The sequence below is a fragment of the Peromyscus leucopus genome, chromosome 2 (assembly GCF_004664715.2).
Source record: "Peromyscus leucopus breed LL Stock chromosome 2, UCI_PerLeu_2.1, whole genome shotgun sequence".
NCBI classification, from domain to species: Eukaryota; Metazoa; Chordata; class Mammalia; order Rodentia; family Cricetidae; genus Peromyscus; species Peromyscus leucopus.
Genome location: NC_051064.1, coordinates 94,322,541 through 94,344,376, shown reverse-complemented (window position 1 = coordinate 94,344,376; position 21,836 = coordinate 94,322,541).

Sequence of the window (21,836 nt, the reverse complement as noted above, 5' to 3'; positions counted from 1 at the left end):
AGCATGTCTCCATCACTGACTATCCTTCCTTCTCTGAGGATTAGACCTCCCAATTCTAACCTCTTGATCCCTCTTCACTGCTATTCCCTGGCTTTCATTCGGATATTGGTACATGGGTGCAGTTTATGCTTTCTGCTAGCTCTCAGAGAATAAGAACATCCCCACTGTGACTAAACCTATGCTAAGAAAGTAATGCTACCCCTGGCCACATAGGCATCAGCAACTCCCATTTGGAGAGGAAGCCGAAGCGAAGCCATTTCTAAGGTAGGTATGTGCTGCTTTCGAGAGCAAGTTGTATGCTGAGTGACAGATCCCAGGACATTTTCCAGCACAGCTCTGGGACTCTGGGGGAACAGAAGAGAAGACTTCTCAGACAATTGCAACTCTATTCAGGTAGGATCTTAAACCCCTGGACCACAAACAGGAAAGAAGAGTTGTTTGTTTCAGGTTGCCCTCAGGGCTTGGGTGCAGTAGTACTGTGTGACAGCAGACTTTAAAGAGAGTTACTATTCCAGCTTATCAGGCAATAGCTGTCTGCAAATGAAAACATAATACTTTTGATAATAACATTATTAATAAGGAGAGGCCAGAGAATTCCCAAAGGCTCTGGTAACAGGGCACAAATACATCAGGATTTTTAGTGAAGGGAATCCAAAATCATTTTCTCTTCAGTTTTAACTGCAGGAGAATCTCATTTTTCTCTCCTAGCTTAGTGTTATATGTTCTATGTTCAAGTCAGGTAGACTTGACCTGTGACAGGAGATCTTTACTCTTCATTTCTGTCAGCTGCAGGAGCTTCTAGTTGGGAGATGCTTTGCTTCATCCTTTTTAATGGCTAACCAAAGAGGTAGATGATGGGGGTGAAGGCAAGAACGACTTCATTCAGAAGCCAGAATAACCTGGGTCAACAGAATGGAGCAACTGGTCCAAATGCTTGCTTTTGGCTTTCCCTAGCTCTGCTTTTATTAGCCAGCAGTCAGACCAGGGCTCACAGTGGAATGAGGGTGACAGAGAGTAGCCACTGTTATCCTTCCTCATTGTTGGGTTTAACTGTGATACATGTAGCAGTTGCTAAGAAAATTGTTCTTTAAGATGTCCTAAACAGAGAACTAAAAATCTTAAACTCGGGTTTTGAGCTCACCTCTGATTTACGTTACGAACGTTATAACCAGATGGCCACAAGGTCAACTCTGCACTTTACAGATGAGCACAGCAAGACTCCCTGATGGCACAGCCACACACTCCAGGTGGTGATGCCATGTCTTCACCATTGTCATTCTGGCCACGTTTCTCCCCCACCCCCACCCACCCCAGGCAGACTTACCTTGCTCTTAAGGTAAATTTTTCCCTCTGGTCTGGAACTCCCTAACACTTTTACTGCCTCCCAATCCCCCCCCCCTTTTCTAAGAAGTCAATGCATCTTGTAGTCTTTACCTTTCATTTCATATCATGTTTCTCAAGCAAGGGACACAGATTCCTGGGGACAGTCACTACACAGATGGTGTCATATGACTTGCTCAAGATAAAAAACAAATTTGGGAGAAAAGCTAGAAGTGACAAGGATCTAATTCTATATTTAGTGAGGGTCGCTTTCCTGAGTCACCCCAGAAGCAGAGGCCGTAGATAAGGGACAGTCACTGTTACTAACCACACCGAGTATTTGCCTGAGCAGAACCTTGGGGACTTCGTTTTCTCACCCCATTTGTTCTGCTTGCAGCTCAAACCAAAGTTTTTGCTTTTCAGAGCAGAAACTGGACCCAGGTCAGGCTGCTGGCCACACTGTTGTGTGCCGATTAAGCTATAAGACACGTGCTAAGTCAAAGAACTTTGCTTAAGAACACCGTCTGATTAAGGTGGAAGATTGTAGTCCAAAGTCCATCCTTCTCCTTAGAGCCAAGGAAAGAGTTTTGAAACAAAGTTTAAGGAGATGAGAACAAAAGGATACAAATAAAATCAAGAACTTAAATGTGAACTGTAGGCACAGGATCTATGTCTACAGTGAGACCTCCAAGGTTTCTGCAACTCATTTTCTTATAGTGTAGACAGCCATTTTCAGATGCATATTGACAGACTGTGTGCTTTTTGCTACCTACATTGAAGAAGAAATACCACTTAAAGGTCATATGTGTGTCCTCTCTGCACTCTGTGACAATGTTAGTGATCTGTTAAGTTCTATCAATCTTCTAACTCCTGGAGGTAACAAACATTTTTAACACGTATGATAGCTGATAGAGTTTGACCTTCCTGACCTATTGCTCCTACTCACCACCTTATACTACCTAAAGAAATAAATATGAAAAGATAACCTTCAATTCTCTCTCTCTTCTCTCTCTCCCTCTCTCCATCTCTCTCTCTCACATTATCTATCTATCTATCTATCTATCTATCTATCTATCTATCTATCTATCTATCTGTTGAGTCTTCACCTAGATTTGGCCAGAGGGTTTGAATGCAGATCTCTTTCTCAGAGAAATACCAGTAGTTTATGTGTACTTCCTTGAGGCCTCCACCTATGTTTCTTAGCTATTCTTCTTTTACTTTTGATCTCCAAATTTGATTGTTGAAAACAAATACTTTGGTAACTTTATAAAATGGTCATGTCTCACACCTTCCTCTTGTTTGGAACGGAGAGCGTCATGGGATTAAAAACCCTCAGGGCAGATAGAAGGTCGCAGAACCTGGATGAGTCTGTAATCTTAAAGACTGTAAGAAAACCTTGTGGTGGAGGAAAACAAAGCAATCCCAAAAAGTGTGAGAACACTAGGACTCGAGGCTTGGGGACCAGCTGCTCGGACTGGACAACTCTCTTCCTGAAGGGGTTAGTGACAGAAACCATGAGTGGTCCACAACCTTTCACATTTCATGCCCCGCCTAGATTTCTCTAACATATACATTTCAAAGAACTGAATCACAGTGATGTACAGTTCTCACGTGGCTTGGTGTTTTATTCTGGAGTAAAGTAGCACTTTATTCCATAAGCTAGGTTGTTTAATTCCAGTGAACTGCATAGAATTTGGTTTTATAGATAGAAAAGGGCTCAGGAAAGCAGATAATGAAAACAAAAAGTAATTGGTGTTTGCAAAGTTAAAATTTGCCTTGCAAGATAAGGTCAAGGAGACAGAATGATAGAAGAGTAACCGACTAGTTATATTTACTTCAGGTTGCCCTTTTTTGTGTATGAGAAAAAAAAAGGCAGAAAAAAAAAAACCTTCACTGTAACACCAATTATAACTTAGAAACTTGGCTATTATCTCTCTAATCCTGATTTCTTAGAATTCAGACAAGAGACTTGGTTTCAGATTGTTCATGTGGAACTTGAGAGTTGAGTAACTCCAGTATGATTTTCAGCCAGGCCTGTTGGGACCTCGTGCAGGGGCTGAATCCCACACAATGGCCACATGCAATATTTATTTAACACAAGTCAGACCAATAATGTACAGTGTAGTTTCTTTTAAGAGAGCACTTTTCCTTTCTTCCTACCTCATTCTGATATGAAAAGGTCATTTCCCACCACTAGAGGTGAGAATGTTGAAATGGTTTCTTTTGTTTATTTCCAGTGGCCTGTCTGTGATCTTTCCAAACGACTTACAAAAAGCAAAATATTAACATCATAGGCTCAGAAATTTTCTTTCTTTCCTCTTAAAATATTTTTTTGAGTAGAAATGGCTTCCAATTCTCTAGTGTGACTTTGTGTGAATAATTACTATAGAATACTGCAGACTTTCCCCTCCCTTTCCCTGTGGGGTGATTGATTTTAACCTTTCTCCTCTGCCAAACCTTTGTTCCATGCATGACATTTTAACCCCCACTACTTCCTATGTTCTATTTTGCTAAAGAAAATTGCATTTTCTATTTCTGGACAAAGCATGGTTGTTTGTGTCAGTCAATTTAACACAATATACCGGTTCTTATTTGTGCAGAGGAAGCACTAATGATTCCAGCAGGAGGTGGATCCTGAGCCCATGACCAAACCTTCCATTGGGCCGGGAAGATGGAAGCCACAGTAATCCATTACTGCCAAGGCCACTTAATGGTGATGTAGCACCTTTTGTCTCAGAGACTTCCAGATAGTATGGTGTTCTAGTTCCTGCACTATACATCCATTCCTGAAAATTTAACATAGAGATAACAATGGTTGTGTGGTAGGAAGGAACAGGTTCTTTGGCGATTGCAACTTACCCTTGACATGGGCTTTACCATTTACAAACTGTGAAAAGATGATAACAATATTTATGCTTCCTGGGCCTCTGCTTCTTGATCTAATGAGGGGAATGAGATACAGGATTGATGGGGGAATGTGATAAATAGCAGACTCGGCTTCTTATAGGGGAGTCACTGAATAAGTGATGGTTATTGTAGTGAGTGGAAGTCTACATCATATTGCTTTTTAATCAGGATTATAGGCCTCCCTCCCACCTTTTGTTCCACAGAGTACATCAGCTATGGGAAAAACTTAAAATATCTGCACTCGCTGCTATTTACCTTAATTCATTAGGCAAGTGTTTAATGAATGCCTACTGGATGCCAGGCACTGTCCTGAATGTTTGCATCTGGAATTAACACGGGAGATCATCATATTAAGCAAATTAAGTCAGTCTCAGAAAGACAAACATCACATTTTCTTTCATTTGTGTTTCCCAAACCACACACACATACACACACACACACACACACACACACACACACACACACACACACACACCAGCCTTCAAGAGGGCACAGAGCATAGCAAGAAGGAACCCAGATTTTAGTTTGGAGGTTTTATTGTTTATATATTTTCTCTATATATTATTATATTTTGATATTCACAAACCTCTTGGAGTAATCCAGTATTAGAGATATTCTTAACAATAGCACAGGGCCCATCCTAGATCTCTCTCTCTCTCTCTCTCTCTCTCTCTCTCTCTCTCTCTCTCTCTCTCACACACACACACACACACACACACACACAGAGAGAGAGAGAGAGAGAGAGAGAGAGAGAGAGAGCGCAATCCAGACTTACACATTCTCTCTCTGGACTGTATACCCAAGAGGCTAGATTCCTATGCCTTGAATACCCCAAGGTCAGGCTGAACAATTAGAGACTACTCAGCAGTCTAAAGCGTCCCCCCCAACCCCAGAAGTATTTAAAGTAGTCAGTTATTAAAGTTTCCCAATGAAGGTTGCAGTCTAGACTTCCCCTCAGTACAGTCTTTTATCTTCAGATCAAAACTTGTTTGCCCTGTGACCCTATATGGCATGCTGGCATGCCTCCTATTTTTAAGACCTGTCCATGTAGTGAATTTCCTTTTCCTGAGCCTCTCCCATGTCCTCCTATGGCTGTACCTGACTAAGGGTATATGCACATGTCATAACACAGAGCAGGAGAGGACAAAGAGATAAGTATGCTTTCTATATGGTATGTATGAAGGTATGTATAAAGGGCAAAGAGAGCAGTGTGGGGAGCTTTGCTCATATCTCGAAGTTTAAAAGTATGATAAGGAAGAGGTAACATTTGACCTAAGAGTGGAAGGATTCAGAGGAGGATTCACAGGCAACTCTGTGCAGAAGGAAGAGAAAAGCATGCTCCATGGTGAGAAGTGTGTTGTGGAATATTTGTTTAATTATGTAATGACATGTTCCATTTGTTTAATTATGTAAAGATATGTTGCTGTTTTACCTTGCCTGCTTAAGGCACCTCATTGGTTTAATAAAAAGCTGAATGGCCAACAGCAAGGGAGGAGGTATAGGCAGAACTTCCTGGCAGGGAGAGTGGTAGGAGGAGGAATTTAGGGTTCAGAAAAAAGAACAGGGGATGACAGGGAGACACCAGGGGCCAGACAAACAGAGGAAGCAGGAAAGTAGGACATACAGAATGAAAGAAAGGTAAAAAGCCCAGAGGCAAAATGTATATGAATAGAAACATGTTAAATTAAGTTAAAAAAGCTAGTGGGACAAGTCTAAGCTAAGGCTAAGCATTCATAATTAATGTTAAGTCTTCATGTCTTTATTTGGGAGCTGGTTGGCAGCTCAAAGAAAATGCCAACTACAAAAGAGCACACACATCATGGCGCACACACATCGTCTGTTTCTGGAAACTGGAGCGGAGGTGGGCTGAGGGGCTTTGTGGAGACTGGATAATGAATGAAGTTTAGAAGGTAGGTAGAGCTTGGTCATTAAGTGTCTTCAGAATCTTGCTGTGGCAGTCTGAGGAGCAATGGGGATATGGATGCAAAACACCTGAGTGGTGCAGCTGTGATGATCGCAGTTAGGAGCTGTTGAACAGCAGAGGCAGGACAGAACTCAGGGAGTATGTTAGGATTGGGATAGATGGCACTCTGTCAGGGATTCCCAGTGATGAAGGAAGGAAGCAGTTCAAGATAACACCAGGCCTGACTCAACTGGCAGGTCTGTATAGAAATCCCAGAAGAGAGACCCATTTTAGGGCAAAGTACTTCTCTGCAGGCCAGTTTATGCTTCTGCCTATTGGGTGAAGTAAGGCTTTCTTTTTTTCTTTGTCTCCTGGCTGTAAGTATTTCACACCAGTGGCCATGTTTCTGCTTTATTTTGGGACTGGAACATTAACTGTTTCTTCTGTTAAACGACCTAGGAACTGAAGGGCCATTTTTGTCCTCAGGGATGTGTCTGGTGCTGAAGATGGCAGACAGTTGGGTGTGGGTGATGACAGATAACGCCTGAGGTCTTGCAGGTTAGAAGTAACATCTTCTTGTTTGAGGATAACACTGCCAAAGGTGTGTGGGTGTATCTTTGTAAAAACAAAACAGAAAAGGCATGACCAGCAATCTGATCTAGGTGGGTGTCTAAAAAAGTCGTGGTTTTATGTACCACTTTACCACTTGGGCACCAACCTGATTGGCCTCAGAGATGGCCCTGTTACTCTCAGGGACTTAGTGGCCAGCCCTTCAGTTGATTTTTTTCCCCTAGCACTGCCCTGTAATGTTGACTCATCTAGAAATATTCTTTCTGTTTTCCCTCCCCACCATCCTTGTCGGTAGTTACTATCTGCCCACAGGGCCAGGGATACAAGAATATCTTGGGCCACTGTTCTAGCACACATGGCTTCAGAACTAGGGAGGTCACGGACCTGCTGGACCTCACTATATCCTTATGGCTACGATTGCACTGAAGTAAGTTCAGTGGACGGTGGAATCATTGGATTTCTTTCATGTTGTGTAACTAGTGCCTGTCTAACATTATGCTTCCAAGGAAGTTTGCATTTTCCAAAAGAAGTCTGGAATTTTCATGGCAATGTTTATTTCAGTTGCTTTTTGTTTAAAGCCTGCTCAGAGGAAGGCCCTCCATCCCAATCCCAGCATTCCCTGTCCTCTGTGACCTCTGGGAGCCATGCTTATTGAGTTTTTATGTATGTCAGACCCTCTACTACACAGAACTTTGCATAGGCAATGTAAATTTTTCTTAACCACTCACAAAGGCCACTGATTCCTTCCCTTTCCAGAAGAGGAATCCTGCTGTTAAGAAATAAATCACTTGCTGAGGTTCCCTGAGTTCTGAATGGACCAGTCAGGAATTCAATCAGACACTCTCGGGCAAAGTCTTTGCTTCTATCACATTCTGTACTCTGAAAGGAAATGGACATAAATGCTATCACTTTTAAGTGTGAATCTGAGAGTCAGGTTTACAAACCCAGAACCCAAGTCTCTGAATTTAAAGCCATCCTAATCTCCCAGGCCACACTTGCCTCTGGGTGTATTTGGTAGCCAAAGCACCACCTTATCTGATGGATTTTGCTATCACAGGAAACTGATCTCGAATCCTGGCACCTTCATATTAGGCTGATGAAATTGGTATTGGCTTAAGGTGTGATGGTGTTCCTGTGCTAGGATCTGATGATGTTGTTCTTTCTCACCCTTGATGGCAGGAAGTACATTAAATTTAAGAGTCTGTTTGCATTATAAATTATCATCTATTAAATTCCAGAAAATCGACTAGTGCTGACTCTTCACAAAAGCACTGTGCCATTAAGGCTGATAGATGGGAAGATTCATACCTCTTTCTTTGCAGTTTATAATCTTCAGAAAAATACAGGACATCTATTTATTTTTGTATTTGTGAAAATTATATATACATACAGAGTAGCTAAAACATAAAAACAACATATGGTTTAGGAGAATTTCTGTAAGTGCTCCAGGCTTCTTCAAATACAAAAATAGTGTGGCTGCTAATAATATGGTTTCCTCAGCAAACAGAGATCACAGCACTCAGTCCATTTGCAAAAACAGGTAAGCTAAAGGGCTCCTCCGGGGCGGGTGCTGTGTTTATATGAATATATCAGCTTTTCAGTCTTGTTCGTGATAAACACTGCCATTTTAAATGACTTTGAGCTGGAGGGTGGAGGAGAAGCCTGAGATGCTAAAACAAGACAGGGCAAAATTACCTTGTAAGAATGGAGCCTTTCTTCTAGGGCTGAAACACGCCCCAGATCCTAAGATGTATTTGTGACAAATATGATACTCTTCTTGAGTTCTGTTAGAAATCAGAGATACTTGGAGGACAACACAATTAATCAGTCGTGTTGAGGCAGTGGATAAACTGACAGCAACCTGAAGCCTAGGAAAGACAAAGAAGAATGGGCTTCTAGGGTACAGACTGCATCTACATGCCGAAGTTGTACCTTTCCCTCTGTCTTCCCAGCAACTGTGAGGGACGAATACGACCTTAATTCTGTTTCACAGAGAAGCTAAGGTTTCAGTGGCTAAGGGCTTGCCTAATGTCATGCAGCTGCTAAGTGGTATTCTCAGAGCCCATACCCAACAGTTCCCGGATACAGGGCAAGCCGGTACATTCCTCCCCAGTGGACAGCCTTCGTGAAAGACTTGTGATCCCTGCCAAATGGCATTTGCAATCTCTGGGTACATCCTATATTGATATGTAGCAGAAACCGTGGTAACCGAAGGTGAGCAGTGTGGCCAGGGCACAGCTGGGGACTCTTCAGTTCTCTCTCCTTTTAAGCTGCTAGGTGATAAGCAAAGTCCTTACTGTACACACCAGGCTTCATTTGTTCTTTGTACTACAATGCAGCCCTGGTGCCTATAGTGCAGAAAGCAATTAATTTTCCCAATATTATCTAATTTTTGGCATGTACTGAATGCAGCCAGAGTGACTAAGCCAGGATCGTATCAAGGACTTATGCCCGAGTCTGTGCAGAGGGATGTGCAGTTGCCATAGCAGCAATCAATCTGCTAAATAACTGGGAACACAAACTGATTCAAAGGCAAAGACTGATTTGGGTCAGGGAATTGCACTCCATAAAGAACAACTTCTCAATGACTTCTGAGGATGTTTTAGCTTTTATGGATGGCCCTAGAAATGTATAATATATATAGTGAGTGACTTGCTCAGTTCCAGGAGGGTATGTGTGCCCTAAGAGGAGAGCCGCATGCTGCTCCTGGAAGGTCAGAAAAGAGAATTCTATGGAACAGGCCACGAAACTGCTCTTGTTTTGCCTGTCTATTCTCAGAGGATCAGAAGGGTTTGTAACAAAAGCATCTAACTTGAATTCTCACAGCATCTTGGGACCCCTGCATGTGCTTTATCAGCATTCCTGCAACATGGGACTCATCCTTATACAAATGTCCAGTGATATGAGTATGCCTAGACGACTACCCAGGGATAGGTTCAAGATTCACACACCAGCCGTTTGGGTCCAGCTCTGGGCTCCCTCTTTCCTGCCATCTTATTTTTCTGTCTTTGGCTCTTTGCAATGATGGAACATTTCGGCTTGATCACCTTAATGGCAAGGATTCAGATATCTGTATCTGCTTTGTGTGGTATGGAATTCTACTAAGAATTTTCCATCTCACATAAGAACTAAGGTTCTAGTGGAGGAACACTTGGCATCCCTGGAGGTGGCCCTGACCTGTTTGTGTGATTCAGGTTTTTATGATAAAAAGAAAGTTTCAAAGCTAGCTTTGGGACCTGGGAAGATGGCTTAGTGGCACTTGTGTATGCACGAGGACCTATGTGAAAAATCCCCTGAACCCATATTAAAAGCTAGGCATGATTATGTGTTTGCTTGTAACCAAAGCCAGAGCTGAGGCGTCTTAGCTGTCAACCTTGCTCCAGGTTCAGTAACAGTCTCAGTCTCAAGGGAATAGGTAGAGAGGGGTAGAGCCGAACACTCAATATCCTCCTCTAGCCTCCACATGTGTACATGGATTGCAAGCACCCACACGTACATGCACACATGCACACACACAATGTAGTTTTCATTTCCTCAGGTTTTATAATAGTTCTAGGTATCTCATTGTAGTCTACGTGCAATGTCTGTGCTAGGTTTGTATTTCTTTTTCTGTTTTTTTTTTTTTTTTTTTTTTTTTTTTTTTTTTTTTTTTTTTTTTATGCCAATGCCATTTATTGAAGGAGGGAGGAGGTCTTAAATACAGACTTACAGCACAATGGGAGAATCCTGGAGGGCAGAAGTTCACTACCGATGTTTTACAATCTTACATCTAAGCTGTTAACGCCCAATATTCAGGATACGCAGACAAGGAGCTTCCTCTGAAGCATAATACATCCTATGTTGGAAGGCAGAAAACAGAAACCACAGGCGTGGTAGTTCAAGTTGAGTTGTGGGTTTTGTTCATTTCAGTTGCTAAGTATATGATCTTGGGCAATTTGCTCCAATCATTGTATTTCTCTATTTCAATTTTGTAAAATGGAAATAATAATGGTCATGATACTAACTAATTCCCAGCCACTTCAAATTCTTCTGGGAATGAGACAAAAGGTAACAGTTGCTTCAGGTTTAAAGATTCCTGCAGGTTCCCCAACCCATATATCCAGACTTGTCATTTTATGTTTGTTTTTATTTCTTGGCTTTGTGTTGCTTTGTTGGACATTTGTGGAATGAAGATAGTCTAGGAAATACTCAGTAGAATACTTGTCACTTGGCTACAGTTTAATAGATTCATTTTCTATATAAACAAATCCTAACAGTTGTTAAGGACTTCTTCAGCTGCAGAGTGGGCTTCATCTCTAGTATCACTCGACACTTCAGAGGAAGCTGATCCAGAGAGCCTGGGAGGAGATTTTGACAGTTGTCTCTTCATTTGTCCTGTCCTTTCTTTCTTATTCTGTGGCCAGGAGTTCAGCAGTACAGCAAGAGCTCCTAACTACGTTTTCTGTTGGAAGCCACACCTCTCCAGGGCCTGAAGCCACCGAGCCTGGGTCACCACTGTTGGAAACGAACTTCATGCAATAGATAATTTGTCCCAGCTGTGCTAGCTGGAATACACTCATTTGGAGGATCCTATTGTTTCGCGGTCTCTCAGCCAAAAGGATGATGGTTTCTAGTGAAAATGCAGTCTCTAAGCCAGATAGTTCCAAGTGGACTGTCAGTGGGTGGTGAGCATCATATAAGCAGGGCTGGGTTGCATTTTGAGTTTGAAGTTGAAGGTAAAAATTCTGTACCTTTTCATCATTCTTTCCCATAAGGTGGTAATTTTGCATTGACCTTCTGCTCCTCTGTTGGGCTTCTGGGCATGGCATTGCTACAATCTGTGGCTTTAGAATGAGTGCTCAGCTTTGTTCCTGTGAGTGCATTGATTTTTTTTTTTTCTCTTTTAACCTAGAATGCAAACGGAACCTGTGCTTGCTATCTGAATATCTCTAATTAGACTACCTGCACAAATCTACCAATTGACTTTAATAGATTGAATCCAAGTCTGTGATGGTGTTGGAGGGGAAATGAGATTGCTTTGCCTCCTCAGTCATCTTCAGCACTTGGACTGAATGCAGATAGATTTTCCACATTCAAGACACAATGGTAGGCAAGGGTTCCCGAGGCCCTGGAGGCAGGATGCAATCATCACACAGGTAAATTATCCCTACTGAGAGAAAATTGGAGCAGTAAATGAAACATTAGTCCACTTCACTAGGAGGTCACGTATGTTTCAGTGCCGTGGCAACCGGCTTGTGTGATTAGAGTTAGGTCGGAGACTGCCATTCATGTTTTCATTTTTCCCCTTCTTTTTTTTTTTCTTTATATTCTGCTGAACTTTGTTTTACTTCAGCTTCTTTGTGTTCTACCAATTAAGCCCGAAATTGGCAGTTAAGACAAAATACAAATGAAAGGGAGGGCTCAGTGAGAACGGAGATGAAGACAATGGAGAGTAAAGTGAAAATTGCCCTTTCCTCCCTCTTTCTCCTGGCAGCTGTGCTGATCAAAGGAGGTTCTGAGTTTTTTGTAACCAATAATTCATTGGACTGAAGCCCAGAGCTTCTATCAATAAAGTGTGTATGAGGGCAAGCTTCTTGTTTGAACCTGTCTTCTTGTCTTATGTCTCCACTCCCCTTCTAGTGTATACCTTGGACCCTCCACGTGGAGCCAGGCTGGATGCCGTTTATCAAGACCCTCCCCATGCAGGCCTTACCATTCCCATTCTATGTGGTTCTATAGTCTCATGATCACCTAGTAAATAACACAGTGCCATCTCCACTTACAGATGAGAAAACTGAAATCACAGAGCAGTGCCATGCTTCTGTGCTGGTCATGGTGACAATGCTTTGGGAAGAGGGCTCAAACCCAGGCAGTTTGGCTTGAGTTCATTCTTGTATTGGTTTCTAATTAAAAAGCATTCTGTGTTTAGTGCAGAAAACCAATGTTAGAAGGCATATGAAAGAAAGTTCAACCATCTAATCTGCTGGGATAAAACCACAAAGTATACTTTCTTATATTACCAACCCTACTCACCCCCATACTTTATAAATACACATTGCTGAGCCTACAATTTAGAAAGTGTCTGATTCTCTTTCTGTGACTATTTCCCTGGGGGACTCCTAGCCCTTCCATTACAAGGATGATGTAATTAACCACCACTCCTATGATGGGACATGTAAGATAATTCTAGTGTTTATATTTTCAAGATGAACTAAAGCCCTTTTGGGTTTAAAGGATTATACACGATGTTTTTAGGTGTGACATCATAAAGGACTATCAGTTCTGGGGATAAGAAAACCTTTCCTCCAAATTTACTCTCCTTTTTCAGACCAGTGCTCATATTTTGTTGTTGTTGTTGTTGTACACTGCAAGTTTATATGACTCATGCCAGCTTTCTCTTGATATATTTACAAAGTTTAATTTAGACTTGACAGTGACTTACTTTAAAGTGAATCTTATTTTGAAGTCATTTTGGGTAGTGTCTGCTTCCTCCTCCTCCTCTCCTCCTCCTCTTCTTCCTCCTCTTCTTCTTTTTCTTCTTCTCTTCTTCTTTTCCTCTTCCACCTCTTCCTTCTTCTCCTCTTTCTTCTCCTCCCTCTTCCTTCTTTTAGACAGGAAATCACTTGGTACTCCACTATGGTCTCAACTCACTATGTAAATTTGGCTGGTCTCTAACTCGTAGCAACCCTCCCATCCTTGCCTCCTAAGTGCCAGGATATTGTCCTGAGGCACTGTGCTTCTTTCAAAAATTAATTGTATTTTAAATCATGTGTGCCTGTGTGTGTGTGTGTGTACACATTTCATGTCTGTGCAGTCACACATATAAGTGCAGATATTTGTGGGGGCTACCTGATCCCCTGGAGTTTGAGTTACAGCAGTTCTGAGATGCCTGAGGAAGATGCTGTGAACCAAATTTAGGTCTTCTGGAAGTATAGTATATGCTCTTATCACTCCAGCCTTGAATCCAGACTTTGTTTGATGGCATAGTTTCTAGTAATCTTTTTTTCATGTATTTCACTGTCTCCAGTTACCACTTTCAAACATGCTTTGTTTTATGTGTTTATTGCCTCATACATTTGTGTGGGATGGGGTGGGTGGGGTGGGGTAGGTATGGGTGTGTATACAGGTAGATTGGTTCAGGGAATAAGGAACTCAAGTGTTTGTGTGTGTGTGTGTGTGTGTGTGTGTGTGTGTGTGTGTGTGATATGTAATGTGTGTGGGTATATGCTCATGTGAGTGTAGGTACTAACAGTGGCCAGAAGAAGGCACTGGATCCCCTGGACCTAGAGTTACAAGAGGTTCTGGGTCAGCTAATGTGGGTGCTGGGAACCACATTTGGGTTTTCTGCAAAAGCAGTGTGTACTCTTAACTCTGAGCGCCTCTCCAACCCTTTAGACATAGTTCTTGGCACTTATGACCCATTTCTAGGATGAGAATGAAGATAGTCACTGTGGTTTTCATGATAAGCTCTGTGATACATGTGATTATGAAGAGAAGTAAGCTCAATAAGCATGTCATGTGAGAATAATAGGTATCACCCAAAGCTTTGTATAAATGGAATAGTGTTTAATCTCAAGCCTAGAAGGATGATTATAGATTGAGACAGCATATGGAGGTAAGTGCCTCACAAAAGTAGTGTTATATAAAAAAATAGAATTAGGGCTTGTTCAGGAAGCATACATAAGCAGAACTGGACTGTGGTGATGACAGTTAAAGATGTAGCAGGATTGAGATTATGGAGTGTGTAAAATGTCAACTTCAGAGATTTTAGATTTTCCTCTGTAAGTGCTACTGTATGTATGCTGCATTTGAGCCTAAAAGGGATACAATCTCATTTCTAAGAATCCTTTTAAAAATAATTTTGTTTTAAAAAATATTGTATTGGCTAGCTCTGATTAGACCAAGAGATGAGTGACTCTTCTCCCACCCAGAGAGTGCCGCCTTTAAACCTAGGCTCTGAGGACAACCCATGCCCCTGAACCCCCTCTCATCACTGCCTCAGTTGCAGGCCATCAGGGCAGACTACTGAAGGCAAGCTTCTCCACCAAGATCCTCCATCGGACCCTGTAATTTACAAAACCCACACCCTACCCCAAACCTACCCATACCCCTGTGACCTCAGTGACTTTCTGAGACAAAGAATCTACCAGCTCTGACTGGATCAAGAGCAGATCCTTGAGACACAGAATCCATTAGCTACAATTAGACCAAGAGCTATGATTGAACCAAGAGTGGCCCCTTGAGACACAGACACAGCAAACACAGAATGAATCAAGAGCAACTCCTTCAGATACAGACACCTCTTAACCCTATTGGAAGAAGAGATGGGTAGGCACCAGTGCAAAAATACATACAACAACATAAAGAGCAATATGGTACCACCAGAATCTAGCAGTTCCACCACAGTAAGACCTGAATATTACAATGTAGAAGAAGCAGAAGAAAGTGACCTTAAAAAATAACTTTATGGAGATGATAGAGGTTTTTAAAGAGGAAATGAAAAATTACCTTAAAGAAATTGAGGAAAAAACAAACAAAAAAATTGGAAGAAATCAACAAATCCCTTAAAGAAAACCAAGAAAAAACAATTAAATGGGTGAGGGAAACAGTTCAAATACTGGAAATTGAAATAGAAACAATGAGGAAGACACAAACTGAGGGAATGGTGGAAATAGAAAATCTGAGTAAACAAACTCATGAGATGCAAACATAACCAACAGAGTACAAGAAATGGAAGAGAAAATCTCTTGCATGGCGGCTACAATAGAGGAAATAGATTAATCATTCAAAGAAAACACTAAAACCAAAAAAGTCACGACACAAAATGACCAGAAAATCTGGGACACCATGAAAAGGCCAAACCTAAGAGTAATAGGGATAGAAAGAGAAGAATACTAGCTCAAAGGCACAGAAAATATAGTCAACAAAATCATAGGAGAAAACTTTTTCAACTTAAAGAAGGAAATACCTATGAAGATACAAGAAGCTTATGGAACACCAAATAGACTAGACTCCCCCAAAAGTCTCCTCTTCACATAACAATTAAACCACTAAATGTACAGAATAAAGAAAAACTATTAAGAGCAGCAAAGGAAAAAGGCCAGATGACTTACAATGGTAGACCCATCAGAATAACACCTGGCTTCTCAATGGAGACTCTGAAAGCCAGAAGGTCCTGGGCAGATGTTACATGGACACTAAGAGTCCACAGATGCCACCCCAGGCTACTACACCCAGAAAAACTTTCAATAACTATAGACAGAGTACACAAGACATTCCAAGACAAAACCAGATTTAAATAATACAATCCACAAGTCCAGCTCTATAGAAAGCACTAGAAGGAAAACTCCAACCAAAGGAAGTTATGCTGTGGGATGGTCTGTTTGTCAAATGTATTGCTCTGATTGGTCAATAAATAAAACACTGATTGGCCAGTGGCCAGGCAGGAAGTATAGGCGGGACTAACAGAGAGGAGAATTGAGAGAACAGGAAGGCAGAGGGAGACACTGCCAGCTGCTGCCATGACAAGCAGCATGTGAAGATGCCGGTAAGCCACAAGCCACTTGGCAAGGTATAGATTTATGGAAATGGATTAATTTAAGCTATAAGAACAGTTAGCAAGAAGCCTGCCATGGCCATACAGTTGGTAAATAATATAAGCATCTGTGTGTTTATTTTATAAGTGGGTTGTCAGACTGCCAGGGTTTGGCAGGACCCAGAGAGAAAACTCCAGCTACTAAGTTAGATGCATCCATGAAAATACAGGCAATAGATAACCCTACAGCAGTAAATCCCAAAGAAGGGAAATACACAGTACCACCAAAAGATAACATGAATTAACAATCACTGGTCATTAATATCCCTTAATATCAATGGACTCAATTCACATATAAAAAGACACAGGCTAACAGAATGGATATGAAAACAGGATCCATCCTTCTGCTGCATACAAGAGACACACCTTAATTTCAAAGACAGATACTACCTCAGAGTAAAAGACTAGGAAAAGATATTCCAATAAAATGGACTTAAGAAGCAAGCTGGTGTAGCTATTCTAATATATAACAAAATAAACTTCAAAATAAAATCAATCAAAAGAGATTGGGAAGGACATTACATATTCATCACAGGAAAAAAAATCCACCAAGATGAAGTCTCAGTTCTGAACATTTATGACCCAAATATAAGGGTACCTACATATGTAAAAGAAACATTACTAAAGCTTAAATCACACATCAGACCTAAACACTAGTAGTGGAAGACTTCAACACCCCACTCTCACCAATGGACAGGTCTGTCAAGTAGAAACTTAATAGAGAAATAAGGGATCTAACAGATGTTATGACTCAAATGGACTTAATAGATATCTACAGAACATTTTACCCTAACCCAAAAGAATATACTTTCTTCTCAGCACCCCATGGAACCTTCTCTAAAATCAACCACATACTTGATCACAAAGCAAATTTCAGCAGATACTAAAAAAATTGAATAACTTCCTGTATTTTATCAGACTACCATAGCTTAAAATTAGATTTCAACAACAACAAAATTTACAGAAAACCTACAAACTCACAGAAACTGAATCATGCTCAACTGAATCACCAATGGGTGAAGGAAGAAATAAAGAAAGAAATTAAAGACTTCCTAGAGATCAATGAAAATGAATATACTACATACCCAAACTTATGGCATACTGTCAAGCAGTGCTAAGAGGAAAATTCATAGGTCTATATGCCCACATAAAGAAGTTGGAGAAATCTCACACTAACAATTTAACAGAACATCTTAAAGCTCTAGAACAAAAAGAAGTAAACTCACCCAGGAGGAATAGACACCAGGAAAAAATTAAATTGAGGGCTGAAATCAATAAAATAGAAGCAAAGAGAACAATACAAAAAATTAATGAAACAAAGAGTTGGTTCTTTGAGAAAATCAACAAGATAGACAAGCCCTTAGGCAAACTAACCAAAAGGCAAAGAGAGAACATCCAAATTAACAAAATCAGAAATGAAAAGGGGGATATAACAACAGATAATGAGGAAATCCAGAGAATCATAGATCATACTTCAAAAACCTGTACTCCATGAAATAGGAAAATCTAAAAGAAATGGACAATTTTCTAGATAGGTACCACATGCCAAAATTAAATCAAGACCAAATAAACAATTTAAATAGCCATATAACCCCTAAGGAAAAAGAAACGGTCATTAAAAGTCTCCCAACCAAAAAAAGCCCAGGACCAGATGGTTTCAACTTGGAATTCTAAAAGAATTTCAAAGAAGAGATAATACCAATATTCTTCAAATTGTTTCACACAATAGAAACAGAAGGAATATTACCAAACACTTTTTATGAGTATATAGTTACCCTGATACCCAAACCACACAAAGACGCCACAAAGAAAAGAATTACAGACAAATCTCCTTCATGAAATTGATGCAAAAATACTCAATACAATACTGGCTAACAAAATCCAAGATCACATCAAAAAATTATCAACCATGACAAAGTAGGCTTCATCCCAGAGATGCAAGGATGGTTCAACATATGGAAATCTGTCAATGTAATATACCATATAAACAAGGTAAAAGAGAAAAAAAAAAAGCATGATCATTTTATTAGGTGCTGAGAAACCCTTTGACAAAATCCAACACCCCTTCATGATAAAGGTCTTGGAGAGATCAGGAATACAAGGATCATATGTAAACATAATAAAGGCTATTTACAGCAAGCAAGCAGCCAATATCAAATTAAATGGAAAGAAATACAATGTGATTCCACTAAAATCAGGAACAAGACAAGACTGTTCACTCTCTCAATATTTACACAAAATAGTACGTGAAGTTCTAGCTAGAGCAATAAGACAAAAAAAGGAGATCAAGGGGATATAAATTGGAAAGGAAGAAGTCAAACTTTCGCCACTTACAGATGATATGATTATATACATAAGTGACCCAAAAAATTCTACTAGGGAACTCCTGTAGCTGATAAACACCTTCACTAATGTGGCAGGATACAAGATTAACTAAAAAAAAAAAATCAGTAGCCCTCCTATATACAATTGACAAACAGGCTGAGAAGGAAATCAGAGAAACATCACCCTTTACAATAGCCACAAATAACATAAAATACCTTGGGGTAACTCTAACTAAGTATGTGAACAACCTGTATGACAAGAACTTTAAGTCTCTGAAGAAATAAATTGAAGAAGATATCAGAAAATGGAAAGATCTCCCATGCTCATGGATAGGTAGGATTAACATTGTAAAAATGGAAATCTTGCCAAAAGCAATCTACAGATTCAGTGCAATCCCCATTAAAATCCCAACACAATTCTTCACAGACCTGGAAAGAACAACACTAAACTTCATATGCAAAAACAAAAAACCCAGGGTAGTTAAAAGAATCCTGTACAATAAAGCAACCTCTGAAGGCATCATGATCCCTGACTTCAAGCTCTACTATAGAGCTACAATAATAAAAACAGCTTAGTATTGGCATAAAAACTGACATGTAGACAAATGGAACCAAATTGAAGACCCTAACATCATTCTACACACTTATGAACACCCGATTTTTTTTAGAAAGAATCCAAAACTGTACAATGGAAAAAAGAAAGCCTCTTCAACAAATGGTGCTGGCATAACTGGATGTCAACATGTAGAAGATTGCAAATAGATCCATATCTATCGCTATGTACAAAACTCAAGTCCAAGTGAATGAAAGATTTCAATATAAAACCGGTTACACTGAACCTGATAGAAGAGAAAGTAGGAAATAGTCTTGAATGCATTGGCACCGGGGATCACTTCCTAAATATAACTTTAGTAACACAGACACTGAAAACAACAATTAATAAATGGGACCTCTTGAAACTGAGAAGCTTCTGTAAGGCAAAGGACACAGTAAACAAGACAAAATGACAGCCTACAGAATTGAAAAAGATCTTCATCAACCCCTCATCTGACAGAGGGCTGATCGCCAAAATATATAAAGAATCCAAGAAAGTAGACATCAAAATACCAAACAACCCAATTTAAAAAATAGGCTACAGAGCTAAACAGAGAATTCTCTACATAAGAATCTCAAATGGCTGAAAGACATTAAGGAATTGCTCAACATCCTTAGTCATCAAAGAAATGCAAATCAAAACAACTCTGAGATACCATCTTATACCTGTCAGAATAGCTAAGATTAACAGCTTTAGTTTGAGAGGATGCAGAACAAGGGGAACACTCCTCCATTGTGGTGGGATTGCAAACTTGTACAGTCATTTTTAAAATCAGTATGGCGGTTTCTCAGAAAATTGTGAGTCAATCTACCTGAAAACACAGCTATACCACTCTTGGGCATATATGCAAAGAATGTTCAATCATACCACAAGGACACTTGCTCAGCTATGTTCATAGCAGGATTATTTGTAATAGCCAGAACCTAGAAACAACCTAGATGCCCCTCAACCGAAGAATGGATAAAGAAAATGTACATATACACAATGGAGTACTTACTATTCAACATTAAAAAACAATGACATCATGAAATTTGCAGGCAAATGGATGGAACTAGAAAATACCATCCTGAGTGAGATAACCCAGATTTAGAAAGATAAATATGGTATGTACTTACTCATAAGTGGGCACTAGTTGTAAAGCAAAGGATAACCAGACTACAACCCACAGCTCCAAAGAAGCTTGCTAAGAAGGAGGACCCTAAGAGGGATGCATGGATCACCCTTGGAAGGGGAAATAGATGATATCTCCTGAGTAAACTGAGGGGTGGGGGGGGAATAGAAGGTAGGGGATGGGGAATGAGATCATAAGGGAAAGGGATGGTCTAGTTGGAACACAGATGAAGTGAGAAAGCAAAGAGACACCAAGATAGAGGGAGACATCATGAGAATAGGAAGAAACTGGATTGCTGTGGATACCACTCTGTATGCTGTGAATGTGGTGCTCTGATTGGTTAATAAATAAAATGCTGATTTGTCAGGAGCCAGGCAGGAAGTATAGGCCGGACAGAGAAGAGAATTCTAGGAACAGGAAGGCTGAGTCAGGAGTCGCGGCCAGCCGCCGCTGTGAGAAGCAAGATGTAAAGATACTGGTAAGCCTTGAGCCACATGGCAAGGTATAGATTTGTAGAAATGGGTTAATTTAAGGTGTAAGATCTAGCTAGCAAGAAGCCTGAGCCATGAGGCCATACAGTTTTAATATTAGCCTCTGTGTATTTACTTGGGTCTGAGTGGCTGCGGGCCCGAGTGGGACTGGAGAAAACTCCAGCTACACTGGATGCTAGGGAGTTCCCAGGAATCTACAAGAATGACCCTAGCTTAGACTACTAGCAATAGTGGAGAGGGTACCTGAACTGGCCTTCCCCTGTAATCAGATTGGTGAATACCCTGTCATCATAGAGCCTTCATCTAGTAACTGATGGAAGTTGATGCAGAGATCCACAGCCAAGCAGCTGGCCAAGCTCCAGGGGTCCAGGCGAAGAGAGAGAAGAGGGATTCTATGAGCAAGGGGTATCAAGATCATGATGAGTAAACCTACAGAGACAACCAAACCAAACTAGTGGGAATGCATGAACTTGAGACCAATAGCTGTGGAGCCTCCATGGGACTGAACTAGGCCCTTTGCATAAGCAACACAGTTGTGTAGCTTGTTCTGTTTAAGGCGCCCTCTGGCAGTAGGATCAGGATCCATCCCTTGTGCATGAGCTGGCCTTTTGGAGTCCACTAACTATGGGGGGATACCTTGCACAGCCTTGATGCAGGGAGATGGGCTTGGACCTGCCTCAACTGAATGTACCAGGCTCTGCTGACTCCCCATGGAAGGCTTTACCTTTCAGAAGAGAGAATGGAGGTGGGAGATTGGGGGTGTGGGAGGAGAGAAGAGAGGGGATCTGAGGTTGGTACATAAAATGAATAAATATTTCTTAATAAAACAATTAACTAAATAAAAAATATTGTATTATAGTTATATAATTTACCCCCCATCCCTTTACTCCTTCTAGTCCTTCAATGTGCTGCCCTGTTTGCTCTCATTCAAATTTGTGACCTCTTATTCTCCAGGATTTTGCAAAAGAGGAAGATGCATCTTAGATAGCTCCATGCTTATCTTCCCTCTGTTCACTCCTCCTGTAAATAATAATTTGGGGT